Genomic DNA, 14026 nt, shown 5'->3' on the forward strand with positions numbered 1-14026 from the left:
ATGTGGTGACTTTCCATCTCCAGACCTTGCAGCGATACCTTTACGTTGAGTCTCCTCCTAGGTGGTGTGCCCTGGCGACGTATTTTTTTCTGTCAGGGTCATAACCTCAACTACAACATGCAGCTCCTGTTCATTGACATGACTGTTTGGAGGTCGCCGTCAGGACGCTGCCTGTCTTTTACCAGGACCTGATCACTGTCTGGAATATGGTCGAATCGAGTCTCGCCTACCCTCTGGCAGGAGTAGCGGCTGTCAGGGAGCCGTTGCTCAGGAATCCGCACCTCCATACTCGCGGGTTCGAGTGGCTGTCGAAGGGGAGAGCCGTGGCTGCGAGGGTGACCAGGGTCAGGGGCATGCTGGGTGGCAGTCGGGGCTAGACGCTGCCGCAGGACATAGTGAACAGGGCAGCGGTAGATGTTTGGTTCGTGGCCACTGCCATTTGACATCTTAAAACGGCAGTGCTCGGACCCGACGTAGTGTACCAGTTGGAGGATGCACAGGTGTGCGGTGGAATCCCATCTGCGCTTACCCCTGCCCAGACGGAATTTCACATTGGCTCCAAGGTCCTGTACTTCCCGTGGGTACCTGTGCCCCACAACCTTAGTCGCCTCTGGAGTTTTAGTTTTGCTCCTTTTCGGGACATAAAACGACGGGCCCTGTATCGACTGCTGCTGCACACCATCCACCTCTTTTCCCTCATCCACTGTCCGGACTCGCATTGGCATGCCCATTTGCCACTGAGTGATGGGGATCCTCAGTGGAGGGCTCTCTACGCAGGAGTCCTCCCCCTTTCTCTCGGGGATCTGGGTGGAGGGTGCTGCACGCGGCAGTCCCATCCAACCACAGATTGCGGTGGTACATGGATGCCCAAACCAACTGCTTGATCTGTGGTGCTGGGGAGTCTGTGGACCGTATATATATTGGGTGTGGGCACTTGCACTCCCTTTCTGATTTTTTTCAAAAACCTTCTCTTCTGTTTTTGGTTGCACTTCAATCCCACGGTCCTGATCTTTGAGTACCCAATGCGGGGGTAGGTAGGTCAGAGGACCTCCTCGTGGGTCACTGCTGGGCCTGGCCAAACTGACCATAAACAGGTCCAGGCGGTGGGCCATGGAGAGGTTCATTATGGCGGACTGCCTGTACCTCTTCTGCGGCAACGTCTGAGCCTGGGTGTCCCTGGGGAAGGAGCACGCGGTATCTATCAACTCCCTCGAGTTGTTCAGGGAAAGGTGGGCACCACAGGAGTGGCGTGCTTTATTTCCCCCTCCAACTCTATTTTGATTTAATCCCTACCCTTCCCTTCACTTTGTTGATCAAGCAGCGTTGCCCTTTGATGAGAAGGACATTGCTTGTCACTGGCCACCCTGGTGTTTTCCTTTCTTCCCGGTGGTGGAAATTGAATAAAAATTTATACACCTGTGGTCTTGCACTGTGTCTCACCCATGCACACACCCATCATGGGTGCTGGGAAAATATAAGAAGGGCACTGCTTGTCACCGGCCACTCGGGCGTTTCATCTCTTCCTGGTGGTGGAATACAAATAAAGGTTGACTCACTTATTTTTCAAAAAAAGAAAAAACATTCATCAGAGTGGAAGCAAGTCATCCTTAATAATGTGGGATTGCTAATAAAGAAATAATGTCATCATCGTGATCTCAATTGCAATTTGTGCCTCTACCCACCTGTTTCAGCAATCACACTCTGTAAGAAAGATTTGCTGCCTGCTCATTAAACAGATCAACAATTCTGCTCTTCAACCTAATAGGAACTAGTAATTCTGGAACAGCAGAACTTTGCAATCATGGTGGAGGGAATGAATGCGTAAGGTAATAAATAGGATGCAGGTTGCTTTTGGCTGTTGATTGGTGTTGATATTTTTAAGTGTTGTTTCAGCTGTAATCATTCAGACAAGTGGAGAGTCTCCATCACAGTGCTAACAATTGGGCTGGGGGAGGATTTTGGGGATCTAGAGGTGAGTTAATTGCCACAAAATTCCCGGGCTCTGATTTATTTTTGCAGCTGCAATACTAAAAACAGTCAGTTTAAGCTCTGATCAATGAAACAGGATGAAAGTGTCCACCTTCCTGGTGTTGGTGAGGGATTCAGTGAAGACAATACTGTTGAATGCCAAGTAGAGATAGTCATTACCTGGCACTAGTGTGGCATGGATGTTATTTGCCATTCCTTATCAGTCCAGCCTGAATGGTGTCCAAGCCTTGCTGCATATGGGTATGGTCTTAAAGTGAAGAGAAGGTAATTCCTTCGATGATTGGATCTAGATATTATGTTGCCACACCCCTGACTGCAGGCAGCCATGACAAACATCCTGTGTACTCAGAATGATTCCAAACAGTGGAAAGTTTACAATTCCCAACAGTTTTTGTTTTCCAGCTTCAGTTTTGCTGTGGATCTTTGAAGTCACACTCAGCTAATTACTGCCTTCATATCAAGGTCAGTCACTTTAATCTCACTTCAGGAATTTAGCTCTTTTATCTATCTTTAGAGCAAAGCTGTGATTTGGCAGCCACTGAGTGGCCCTGGCAGAACTCAAACTGAGCATCAAGGAGCAAGTTATTGCTGAAAAAGTGGCGAATCATGTCACTGTCAACAACACCTTCCATCAGTTTGCTGTCGATTGAGAGTATACATATGGAATGGGCGAATAGGATGTAACAAGACAAGTTTCCACATTATTGGTTGGTTGCCAGTGTGTTGCTGTACTGGAGCAATTTGTTTACAACTGCAGCAATTTCTGGAATATGTTATCAATTTATAGCTTTAGGTGTATCCAGTACCTTTGACCATTTCATGATATTGGGGTAAAAACAATGACTGCAGATGCTGGAAACCAGATTCTGGATTAGTGGTGCTGGAAGAGCACAGCAGTTCAGGCAGCATCCAACAAGCAGCGAAATCGACGTTTCGGACAAAAGCCCTTCATCAGGAATAAAGGTATTCCATGATATTCCATGGAATGAATGGAATTGATAAAAGGCTAGTCTCTCTGATGATGGGAGCTGGTGAAGATGTATGCAAATATTTTAGCCTTCACTCTGCTTCCCCAGTCACTGAATATGAAATGCTCTGAAACAAGGAATGGTTGAGAGAGACCATTAAAGTAAATAGAATTCCTTCAGTTGATAAATTTCTATGATTCTACATAACAATTCTTAAGTTATACTTTTAAAATGAGGAGCATTAAAAAATTTGGAATATGTAAATAATCTGTGGAAAAAATTCTTGTGTTGCATGATTTTATGGCCACGTCCAACACTTAGGGTTCAAGATAGATTCTTCAAGGAGAAGGTGAAGTCAAGAATTGTTTTCAGGCTTAGCCTTCTTAGAACACTTTAATATGTATTTAGAATAAATTCTACTATGTATGGTAGTAGACATTATTACATTGTGTGACATTACTGCAATTTCTCCAGGGTCCAAGAACCCTTTCAATTGATCCCGTAATAACTTCACCTTGATATTTTTTTTTTCCTCAACTTTCTTTAATTTTGTGTCATGCTGTTAGAATGACTAAAATGACAATAACACTGACGGTCCAAGAGTTTCCACTTTTTGAATCCTTTGTGGATGTCTCTTCTGGTAACTGTGGCCTGTCTCTATCTAAGGTTGACTATTGTCTGACAATAGTCAGGTTATTGAACAATTCATTTGCATTTGCATTAAATTGAATGTTGGCTAGATCTCCAAGGAGCCTGAACCAGGACTCCGTACGTTCCCAATGCACAGACTGAAGATGAGGCTAAGGTTTGGTGCGGATGGTACGTGGATCAGGGCTTTGGCGGTCCAGTGTGCATGTGAAGGCCTGGATCGTGACTTTGGCATTCTGAGATCCTAGGAGCGAGCCCAATGCGGTGGTGGAGGTTCCCCTTCACATCTGCAGTGATGATGAGAAAAGAGGAGATGGAGTCAGCATGAGGAATATGTGCTAAAGCCGAGGGGATAGAGCCCTTATAGGAAGTGCAGTCCCAGTATGGCTAAGCACTTAAAGACTGCAACGATTGAACTTTTAGCTTTTTTTGTTTATTTTTCAACTTAATAACTGTACTGTACTTAACTGTTATGTTTAACTTTGTTTCTTATTTCTTTCTACTTTTCTTTGTACCTAGGCACTTGTATTTAAGATTGTGCATTGTATGGTGATATTGAAAACTTTTAACTGTACGTCTGTACATTTGTACTTGAGTACACGTGACAATAAAGTCTAAGTAGCTCTGTCTCTGTCGCTGCTCTATTCTTGATGTTTAGCACATGACTGCTGATGTCAGTTAATCATAATAGACATTGTTATCCTATTATTCTACATCTCCTCCCAATATAGTCACACGTTTATCACCTTTGTTAAGATATTTTCTTAAATTATTTGCTTGAATTATTAACTTTGATGCCATGCCAGCCTGCCTGCTGAAGTCTAAACGTTACAATCCAAGCCTTTATGGTTTTTACAAAACTCCCCATTATCTTGTCCTTCACATCTTTCCTTGATTGAGGGTGACAATCTTGAATCAGTATATTAGCTCACCATCCCATGATGTGATTGATACAGTGTCCTAACATCATCCCAGAGCCTGCAATATTCACACTCATTTGCCCTTGCAGCCTCTAATAATTTGAAAACATTGCTGTTTCTTTTGCACTTCAAAACACAGTTTGAATGAGTTAGGATCAGGTATATTCAGTCAGTCTAGGAACTATGCCTTCAAGGTTTTGATTGCTGACCCATGCTATTCATCAGGTACCAACTTTGATAAAGTTTTCAGTCTAAGTCTGGAGTTATGCCTGTTCTCTTGTTTTTCTCATTGAATCTTTTCCATGTTTCTTACTTATTGTCAGCTGAGGTAATATTTGGTCTTATATTCTTCTCCAGTAATGTCACTAGTATTGTTAACCTTCAGCATATAAGCAACTCTTGGTGAGAGCCCATTGCTTAAGTGGGATGTTCTGTAGATCAGCAAGGCTGAAGTCACAATCACTACTGCCAGCCATGGGCATTTCAGTGTTTGTTTCTCCACTTTTTCAGTGTTATCATTGGCCCGCCAGTGAACAACAGAACTGGTAACATGATTAATGCCACATTCCTCTTTTTGAAGCATTCATTCATGAACTGTGGACCATTGTACGGTGGCACAGTGGTTAGCACTGCTGTCTCACAGCGCCTGAGACCTGGGTTCAATTCCCAACTCAGGTGACTGACTGTGTGGAGTTTGCACGTTCTCCCCGTGTCTGCGTGGGTTTCCTCTGGGTGCTCCGGTTTCCTCCCACAGTCCAAAGATGTGCGGGTCAGGTGAATTGGCCATGCTAAATTGCCCGTAGAGTTAGGTAAGGGGTAAATGTATGGGTGGGTTGCGCTTTGGCGGGTCGGTGTGGACTTGTTGGGCCAAAGGGCCTGTTTCCACACTGTAAGTAATCTAATTGTCAGAGGCAACGTTGTCTGGAAGACCATGGATTGATAAAGCTATTTTATAATGCTTTTATTGCGATTTTAACTATTATAGTGTGTAATCTGGTACTTTCTAACCATCCTGAACACTAAACCATCAAAAGAGTTAGAGTTCAAGTCCCAACCTTTACCAAGTCCTTTCTGGAGAATTTGATGGTAATAGAGGTTTTGTTGGTGCTTAGCTACTAATTGCACACGTGGGGAAGCTAATTGTGAAGTCTTCAACAGCTTTGGAAATTTCTGACTACCAGGCAGGTTACGTGCCTGAGCTGTACGCTTCCTAAGTGAATATCCTGGATTCTATGAAGAATTTCCACTTTCATGGCCTTTCTACATGCGAAACAAAACGTTTCACTGTACCTAGGTACGTGACAATGATAAATCAAATCTTTTGAAGTCTGGAAGATTGTCTGTCTCGTATTGTAAAATGTTTTTCCTGTTTGTGGTACTTCCTTAAGCATGATTGTTTGAATTAATTTTGGAATATTTTTTGATGCTCAATTTAACATGTCCAACGTGAAAAATGATAGAATTCTAGTTCTGATTGACGTGAAGAGATTTAAGAATAGTGGTGAAAGTGGTGCAGAATTATCTGATCAGCTATATAACTCTAATGTCTGTACAAACAATAGCCTGATTCCAGAAGGTTTCTGCAAAACTTTATTTACACTGTCATGCATACTCTGAGTTAGTACAGCTGACTGTTGTTATACTCTTTTTGGAGTCTAGCACATTGTTGCTGTTGTATTATCATTGATGTCACTGTCTCATTATCCAGGTTAAAGGGTGTCAGGCACCAAAGGAATAATTTCCATTTTTTGTCTCTAATTCTTCCGAATGGTAAACTAACATTACATACATTTTAAATTTGGAAATAGAACTTTGTTCATTCGTTTTCAAATGTAACCAAATCATGGCATTCCCTGCATAACAGCATTGTAGGAGCATTACACAGATTGAAGTAGTTTAAGAAAGATGATTCATATTCACTGCTGATAGATGATTCAGGAAGGAAATTAAGTACTGGCCTTGCCAGCAATACGCATGTCCCATGAATGAAAAATAAATAATTTTGCATAAAATTTATAGCATTGTAACAGTCTACTTTGATAATGTATCTTATTTTATTGTTGAAGCTATGGCAGGGAATTCAAGAAATTTGACTTTTTTCCAATCAGCTGCAAACTTTTTAACAATTCTTTTGATATATTTATTGTCAGTTCACAGTTGATAAGTCACACTGAAGGTAGTAGTAGCTGAAATTGTGGGGAGGAAATTCATGTAGCAGCAGAAAATGGTGGGAAAAGGGAATTGATATATGAATGTATGGCTGCAGATGTCAGCACAAGACTTGCTGGATAATTCAGGCAAGTTTCAGATAATTGTTGCCAGTCATGTCTTTACGAAATTTGACTAGTGTCTAGCTGGCTCTGGACAACATTCACTGCTACTTCAACTCCAGTTGGTGGAGCTTGAATGACATGGTTTGCATGTATATTGTTTTGTAGTATGTTCACATAATCCTTGATTAACATAAATATAACCTTTCATTTACCGACCCTTCTTTATACATCATTATTTTTTACACTATGGAACCACGTCCTGTTTTTAATTCAGTTTCTAGTAGCTTTACATTTATTTGAAGTAACTAGATATTTAAATACAGAACTTAGTAACAGTTATAAAAAGAGAAATTGCTGGAGAAACTCAAAAATGGATGAATAAAGAGTTTGAGGCTCTGGTCAAGAATAGGAAGAAGTCATATATTAGATATTGACATCTGGCATCAAGTGAATCTCTTGAAGACTATATGGCGTGTAAGGGAATTCTTAAGAGGGAAATCAGGAGGGCAAAATGTGGATAAGACATAATCTTGACGGATCAGGTTAAGGATAATCCAAAGAGATTCTGCAAGTGCATTAAGAGCAATTAGTGAGAGAATAGGGCCCCTTAAAGATCAACGAGGTCATCTTTGTGTGGTACTGCAGGAGATGGGAGAGATACTAAATAAATATTTCGTGACACCTTTTACTGTGGGGAAAGAAATGGAGGCTAGGGAATTGAAGCAAATAAATATTGATGAAAACAGTCCTCATTACAAAAGAGGAGGTGCTGAAGGGCTTGAAAAACATAAAGGTGGATAAATCCCTGGGACCTGATCCAGTGTATCCTAGGATGTTTTGTGAAGTTAGGTAAGAAAGTGTGGAGCTCCTAACAGATATTGCTACCCTATACAGACACGGCTGAGGTGCCGGAGGACTGGAGGCTGACTAATGTATCTTTATTTAAGAAAGGCTGTAAGGAAAAGTCCAGGAACTATAGACCTGTGAGGCTGACATCAGTGGTGGGTAAGTTGTTGAAGGCGGATCTGAGGGAGTGTCCTTATTTGCATTTGGAGAGGCAAGGACTGACTAGGGGTAGCTGAAAATGTGTTGCTGGAAAAGCACAGAGGTCGGGCAGCATCCAAGGAGCAGGAGATTCGATGTTTCGGGCATAAGCCCTTCTTCAGCTCTGATCTCCAGCATCTGCAGACCTCACTGATTAGGGGTAGTCAGCCCGGCTTTGCAAAACTGTCTCTCAAACTTGATTAAGTGTTGAGGACAGAACCAAAACAATGGAGGGCAGAGTGGTAGACGTCGTTAACATGGACTTTAGTAAAACCTTTGACAAGATTCCGTATGGTAGACTAATTTAGTAAAGTTAGAAGACATGGGGTTCAAAAAGAGCTTGCCAATAAGATACAAAATTGGCTTGATGGTAGGTTGTAGAGAGTGGTTGTGGAGGATTTTTTTTTGGACTGAGAAGTATTCCACAGGGATCAGTGCTGGGTCTGCTTTTGTTTGTCATTTATATAAACAATTTGGATGAGAATTTAGGAGGCATAATTAGTAAGTTTGCAGATGACACCAAAATTGGTGGTATAGTGTACAATGAAGAAAGTTATCTAAGATTACAAAAGGATCTTGATTAGTTCGGCCAATGGGCTGAGGAGTGGTCGGTAGAGTTCAGTTTGGATAAATGGGAGGTATTGCATTTTGGTAAAAACAAAAAGATTTACCAGGATGTTGCTGGGAATGATGAGCGGATATGTAGAGGGAGAGAGATATGAAAGGGGCAGATAAACAAGGAGATTATGGAGAGGAGGTCATACAGAAGAAAAGTTGAACAAGTGATAGTAAGCGCCAACAGCAAAGAAAAAATGGGTGAGCATTATTAAATTCAACCCATATAATGTGATTCTAGATTAGAGTGGTGCTGGAAAAGCACAGCAGTTCAGGCAGTGGGATGCTACCTGAACTGCTGTGCTTTTCCAGCACCACTCTAATCTAAAACCTGGTTTCCAGCATCTGCAGTCATTGTTTTTACCATATAATGTGATAGTGGGCCTAAGAGTGGGAATGTGTGACTGTGCTAAAAGCAGGCCAAGTCATATTCACACTGGGCGTGGGGGTGGGTAAAAAACACAGAAGGCTCTAAAGTTATTGAACTCTATGTTGAGTCCTAGAGGCTGCAGGTTCCCCAAGTGGAAAATGAGGCATTATCCTTTGAGCTTGCACTGAGGCTCACTGGAACACTGTGGTAGGTCTGCAACAAAAATGTTGGTGTGTGAACATGATAGTGTGTTGAAGTGACAGGCAATCGTTTTTTAGTGACAGTTATATTTAATTACATGTGCAGTAGTCATTTAGAAAAGTCACTTAGTTAGAGCCAGTACTGCTCTTTTAATTTAAAAGTGAGAGAATGTTCACTTTTCTCTGTAATTAACAACCTAATCACAAAATCACAGAATGTGTAGCTTGGAAAGGTGTTATTTCTGAGGTTGCAATTTTCTTAGAGCCTTAGTTGTGATGAAAACAGGCATTTTATTTTATTAACAAAAATCACTCCCTTTAGTGTTTTGCCAAAGTCTTTAGTACTATAATTGAATTATTGCAGTTAGTTGCCATAATGTTAGAATTGTATTACTGTTAGTGCATTGCTATATGTACAGAACCAGTTCATGCTGTTAGAATGTGAATTAGAATTAGGTTTATTGTCAGATGTACTCACATGAGTGCAGTGAAAAGTTTATAAAGATACGATTAATATTGTATACGAACTTGGAAGAGTATTTGAAATCCTTCATCTGTGTAATTGACGAGAATTTCATCATACTTTGCTCAAGGTAAATTAGAAAGTTACTCTTTGGTGTTTCAAATGTGTTTCTGGCAGGAAGGAAGGGCAGTACTGTTACTTAGCACTCACAAGAGCACCTACAGATGCATATTTATTCAAATGTAGAACTGGTTGAGGGGGTCTGAGTCAGCGACATCACTCCTAAGAGTTGCACTTATGGGAAATGGTTGAGTGACTTCATAGAATCAGTGAGGGTGAGTACAACCTTTTGACCTTTCCCCTTCTCACAACAATAGCTGGGAACAAACCTTTCTTCCCCTCCTCGACAATACTCGAGTATCCTTTCTCGTCTATCATATATCTTTAGCACGCAATAATATGGGTTAATTGCAACATTTCTCATTCTTATGTCAACCACACTCCCTCCTTCCTTTCTGCACTTCATACCATACTCTTAAGAGCTGAAGACTGCACAAATATCACTAATCTTTGCATTTGTTCCTACTTTCAGCTTTTCCAAGCCTGAATTTTCTCCAATTAGTTGCTGAAAGCCATTATATGGAGGCTGGAATTGAAATTCCACCAAATAAAATATTTTATTTCCTTTGGACAGACACAAGCTGCTCCCTTGGTCAAATCCTCCAGTTAAGACCCCATGCATCATCTCGTAGGTCTCCAGTCTTATCTGCTTTCTAACTAAATGAGGATCCAGGAATCTCCAGCCCTCACCTCAGCCTTGGGCAGCCTTCTGTGAAAGTTATGAGAAGATTAAATTCAGGGGCTGAATTATACTTTACAGAAGAAAAATTACAATATTTCAACAAGCTCTCTTATACTGGAAGTATTTGTCATAAATACCCATAGCATTGCATTCATACATGCTAACACGGGCAGTGCATCAGCAAGTGCAGACATAATCAGTATTGACTAGGCCTGTTTCCCCCAGGGTCTATTTTCCTTCTATCAGGTTGCTAATGATTTGGCCAGAACCCTCTCCCAATAAGCAATATCAATTTCTGTATAATATACATGCTTATAGACATTTACAGCTCAGAAGGAGGCCATTCGACAAATAATGTTCACACCTTGTCTGACTACACTAATCTTGTTTTCCAGCTCTTAGCCTTCAGGGCTATGGGCCATGACAACGCAAGTAATTTCTGACTCAACCGCCTTTTTCAGGCAGTAATTACCACTCTTTGGCTATTACCAATTATTAGAGGGATTACTTGTGAAATCAGAAGTACCCTGACTTAGTCTTTTGAGGTTTTAATATTCCAATGTGTGGTTTTTTTTTTGCTTCAGTGCAAGTCTAAAATAAATTGGACATTCGTTTAAACCTACATTACAGAACCCACATAATAAGGTGTTTTTATATCACATTTATTTATATGTTGTTCTCAGGAATTTGGTAGTCTGGAGGATACGGCAGCCAATTTGAAATCTTTCATCTCCTTTGCTGATATCACAGCCTGTACCCCTCTGGCATTTTAATCTTTCATTTCACTTTTCATTCTCAACTTGGACTGACAGTGTTTTATTTTCACACTTTTTATATTTTTCAGCATTTGTCTGCATCTCAGGCATGATAAAGCGTGATGTGGATAAGGCACAGCAAGTTAGGCAGCATGTGAGGAGCAAGAGAGTTGATATTTTGGGCATAACCCTTGTTCAGTCAGTCCTCACTTTCTCACAGTGATTAACTTCAGCAGCTTGTCAATCCTGCTATGTTCAAATCTTATTTCATTCACCTTTCATCAAAGTGTAATTGGAGTTAAATTTGAGTGTATAATATATTGACTGTAGGTGGAGTTTGCAGGTGTATAGAATTTAGAGAGATGCAAATCACAAACATTTTGGGTGGGGAGACAATGGCCTAGAGGTATTGCCTGGTAATTTACAAACTCAGATAATGTGCTGGGGACCCTGGTTTGAATCCTGCCACAGGAGATGGTGAAATTTGAAATCAATAAAAAAGTGAATCTGATGATGGCTAAAATATTGTCAGGAAAGACTTATTGGTTCATGTAATAACTCCACAGAGGCTGCTATCCTGTCTCCCTTTATTTATATGTGCATTGTACTTAACACTGGTCTGGCTTTCTTTGAGTGAACAGAACCTTTCACACTCCTATTTATATCTGTCAGCCAGTGCTCCCTGATTGGGGCTGTTAACCTGGTCCATTCAAGGAACTTGTATTCTAAGAGGTCCTCCTGGCTGACATTGTAAAATCACTATGATAGGAGGGTTTTTTTCTTTTTTTGTGGTGTATTCCAATCTTTGAACCAGGTGGCCTTGGTTCAAGTGAATAATATTTTCGAATCAATATGTTTAGAGATGTCTTCATTACAATTGGGAACATCGAGATGATGTTGATGTGTCAGGAGCATAAACCTCCAACAGAGTCTGCAAATCATGCATTGGATTTACCACCCAATGAACTGGTGTGGAAGCAAGTCATTCTTAACCCTAAAAGACTGCTTAAGAAGAAGATTTTCATTCCGAGATTATTGGTATTCTGATTTCTCTGGTCCATCTAGGTCCCATTGAGCATCAATTCAAAATTGCCATGTTTATCTGAATACTAATTTGCAGCTTTGTTATACCATTAGGATGTTTTAAATGAAAGACACAGCTTTTCAATTGTTTGAAGCTCCTTTTTCATAGCTTGAAAACTAGAAGACAAGGCCACTGGAACCGTCATGTGTTAATGATCAACTTCGAGTGTTAGAGTCAGAGTTGTACAGCATGGAAACAGAACCTTCAGTCCCATTCATCCCATGCCAACCAGATTTCTTAAACTAATCTAGTCCCATTTGCTAGCATTTGGTCTATATCCCTCTAAACCCTTCCTATTCATATACCAATCCAGGTGCCTTTTTAAATGTTGTAATTGTACCAGCTTCCACCACTTCCTCTGGCAGCTCATTCCATACACGTACCACCCTCTGCGTGAAAAAGTTACCCTTTAGGTCCCTTTTAAATCTTTCCCCTCTCACCTTAAACCTATGCCCTCTAAAAACCTTGGCTATTCATCCTATCGCTGACCCTCATGACTTTCTAAACCTCTATAAGGTGACTCCTCAGCCCCTGACACGCTAGGGAAAATAGCCCTTGCCTATCTGGTCTCTCCTTATAGCTCAAACCAACCAGCTTAGCACAGCTGGCTGGATTGTTGGTTTACAAAGCAATGAGATACTAACAGCGTGGGTTCAATTCCCATTACCGGTTTGAAGTTACCATGAAGGACTCTCTTTCTCAACCTCATCCCTTGCCTGAGATCTGGGGCCCTCAGGTTAAAATCACCACCAGTCACTTCTCTCTAATAAGAGAGTAGCCCCTATGGTCTGGTAAGGCTATGGTGACACAACAATAGCTCAAACCCACCAGTTGTAGCAACATACTTGTAAATCTTCTCTGAACCCTTTCTATTAGGCCTGTAAAATGCTTTGTTGCTAAAAAAGGATTTGGGATTTGATGCAGACTGCACCATTCAAGAGTAACCTGCTCAGCAGCTTAGAGTCTCATTGTGTTGGAGAAGGAACTCTAGGTGGGGGAGGGGGAAGATGGATGGACGGACAGAGGAAACGTAAATTGAGGTCTGAAATAACTAGAATACAGCCATTAGCTGAATTATTGGAAATGGGTGTGGGTCTAAATTTTCGCTGGGTTCATTTGAGCAGGGTAGTAGACAGGGTGAAAGTGAGGACTGCAGATGCTGGAGATCAGAGTTGAGAGCATGGTGCTGGGAAAGCACAGGCCAGGCAGCATCCGAGGAGCAGGAGAATCAACATTTCAGTAGTAGACAGCCTGAAGCAGTAGTACTTTCAGGTAGACCAATAATTCACATTGCAATCAGGTTGGAGGATTCTCCTTTATTGGAAGGTGTGGGAAGTCATAGAGATCTAGACTATTTTACTTGACAGCAGACCCAGCTCTAAATTTGATCAGATCAGCTGATAAATAGTGGGTTACCATAACAAAAAAACCAGAAAAATAGGTAGCTAGGCTATGCAGCCAATTCAACATGATGCTGTTCTCTCCAGCAAATCAACAGTAGAAAGGTGATTTACTGAGTGACTGATTTTGGTATAAGAACAGAAAATGCTGGGGAAACTCAGCAAGTCTGTGGAGAGATGAATGAAGTTAACATTTTGAGTCCTGTATAATAATTCTTAGAAATAGTTGTTTTGTCAACCTGTTTTGGATCTTCTGTTGATGCTCTTGCTCCCAAACGTTTTGCAAGTGTATACATTGACTTTGGGAGTCATGCGTCCAGGAGGGATGCTCACTGAAGGTTGTGCTGTCAGTAAGTTAATTATGTGAACATTGCCAGTTGATTTTTTTTTATGTCTTATTCTTCAAAACTTGTTCAAATCGACTTTTGCAGAACATGACTGCTGACATTATGTGCCAAAAAATTGATAAGTAAAACCTGTCAATCCTTTTTATTA

The sequence above is a fragment of the Hemiscyllium ocellatum genome, chromosome 39, assembly GCF_020745735.1.
Source record: "Hemiscyllium ocellatum isolate sHemOce1 chromosome 39, sHemOce1.pat.X.cur, whole genome shotgun sequence".
In the NCBI taxonomy this organism is placed as follows: Eukaryota; Metazoa; Chordata; class Chondrichthyes; order Orectolobiformes; family Hemiscylliidae; genus Hemiscyllium; species Hemiscyllium ocellatum.